The sequence below is a fragment of the Petromyzon marinus genome, chromosome 20, assembly GCF_048934315.1.
Source record: "Petromyzon marinus isolate PM22_M1 ecotype Great Lakes invasive population chromosome 20, UKy_Petmar_22M1.pri1.0, whole genome shotgun sequence".
Lineage (NCBI taxonomy): Eukaryota > Metazoa > Chordata > Hyperoartia > Petromyzontiformes > Petromyzontidae > Petromyzon > Petromyzon marinus.
Window position 1 is genome coordinate 14,468,563 of NC_133686.1, and position 2,500 is coordinate 14,471,062.

The following is a 2,500-nucleotide window of genomic DNA, read 5'->3' on the forward strand; positions in this document are numbered from 1 at the left end:
CTAATAATAATGATAATATTAATAATGAGGCTTAAAGTCTAACTAACACCAAGGGGCTGAAGTATATGAAATTGAATAAATATCGAATAGAAAATAGCTTTAAGATATAATTTAAAAATAAAAAATGCAAATAGGTTAACGTAGTTAATATCGGCAAGGTGTCATTATTATGTAGATAAAATGTTAAAATCAGTGTAACAGGGCAGCAGCAGATGGGAAGAAACTGTCTTCATGGCGTGAGGTTTGGTCCTGATGGACCGAAGCCTTCTGCCGGAGGGGAGTAGCTGAAACAGAGAGTGTCCAGGGTGCGAGGAATCGGCCACAACCTTCCTCGCTCGCCTCATGCTCCTTGTCGTGTGCAGGTCCTCGAGGGTTGGTAGATTGCAGGCAATTACCTTCTCAGCAGTGTGCATGATACGCTGCAGTCTGCTCTTGTCCTTGGCAGTGGCAGCAGCGTACCAGACGGTTATGGAGGAGGTGAGGATGGATTCAATGATCGCTGTATAGAATTGCACCATCATTGTCTTTGGCAGGTTGCATTTCTTCAGCTGCCGTCGAAAGTACATCCTCTGTTGAGCTCTCTTGGCGAGGGAGCTGATGTTCAGTTCCCACTTGAGGTCCCGGCAGAGAATAGTGCCCAGGAAGTGGAAGGACTCCACAATTTTGACTGCGGAGTCTAACAGGGTGATGGCGGTGAGTGGGCTGTATTCTTCCTGAAGTCCACAACCATCTCAACTGTCCTTAGAGCATTTAGCTCTAAGTTGTTCTGGCTACACCAGGTCACCAGGTTGTCAGCTTCCCACCTATAGTCAGACTCATCCCCACCAGAGATCAGCCCAATGAGGGTGGTGTCGTCCGACAAACTTCAAGAGTTTGACGGACAGATGATTGGAGGCGCAGCTGTTGGTATACAGGGAGAAGAGCAGTGGGCAAAGGACGCAGCCCTGAGGAGTTCCCGTGCTGATGGACCTGGAGTCAGAGACTTCTGTTCCCGGCTTAACGCACTGCTTCCTGTCAGAGAGGAAGTCTGTGATCCACCTGCAGGTGGAGTAGGGCACGTTCAGCTGGAAGAGCTTGTCCTGAAGCAGGGCAGGGATGATGGTGTTGAAGGCAGAGCTGAAGTCCACAAACAGGGCCTGGCGTAGGATGCTGGGGCGTCCACATGCTGTAGGGTGAAGTGGAGGGCCATGTTAACTGCGTCGTCCACAGACCTGTTGGCTCTGTAGGCAAACTGAAGGGGGTCCAGGAGAGGGTCTGTGATGGCTTTGAGGTGTGCCAGGAGCAGGCGCTCAAAAGACTTCATTACCACAGATGTAAGGGCGACCGTCTGTAATCATTTAGTCCTGTTGGCCTTAGCTTTTTGGGCACAGCGATGATGGTGGAGGACTTGAGACAGGCTGGTACATGGCATGTCTCCAGGGAGGTGTTAAAGATGTTGGTGAACACCAGGAGACAGCTGGTCAGCGCAGTGCCTGAGGGTGGCTGGAGAGACAGAGTCCGGCCCGGCTGCTTTGCGTGGATTCTGCCTCCTTGAAAAGCCATTAACTTCTCCCTCCTGAAAGGAGAGAGTCGTTTCTGTAGTATGGGTGGGGGATGGGGCCTCTTGGGTGGGAAGGGGTGGTTCAGGACAGTCCAATTGTCTTTCAAATCTACGGTAGAACTCGTTCAGGTCGTTGGCTAGGCGGGAGTCGTTAGTGGTGTGGGGCGCTCTGGGTTTGTAGTTGGTGATGTGCCTGAGCCCTTTGGCAGACAGAAGCAGCGTCGTTAGTAGAGAACTGGTGTTTTAGTGTCTCTGAGTACAGTCGTTTTAGCCTCTCTCACCGCTTTGCTAAACCTGTTCTTCGACTCCTTGAATCTGTCTCTATCCCCACTCCTAAACGCTTCCTCCTTCTCCAACCTCAACCTTTTGAGCTTTGCTGAGAACCAGGGCTTGTTGTTGTTAAAGTTCACCCTGGTACGTGTTGGGATACAGCAGTCCTCACAGAAGCTGATGTACACAGCCTCTGTGAGTTCATCCAGACTATTGGTAGCAGTCGTGAACATATCCCAGTCAGTACAGTCTAAGCACGCCCGCAAATCTTCCACAGCCTCACTGGTCCACTGTTTAGATGTCCTCACAGCAGGTTTACAGAGTTTTAGTTGCTGCCTGTATGCACGAATCAGGTGGACCAAGGGAGTTCTGTGCGAGCCGAACAGCCCCGTGACCCACAAGAGAAACATCCCCGCCAAATTCGAGCGTTTGACGGGGTCTATCCGTGAAAAAATATTCACGTTTTTGAGTGCACATGCATTTCTGCTGCAAATGCCTCTGGAAGTTTCATGCCGTTCGTATGCCAATTGTGGCAACACGAAAATGACCCGTTTTCCCATTCCGAGGGATTTCTGTGCGACCCTAACAGCCCCGTGAGCCACAAGAGACACATCCCCGCCAATTTCTAGCGTTTCACGGGGTCTATCCGTGAAAAATATAGACGTTTTTGAGTGCACATGCATTTCTGCT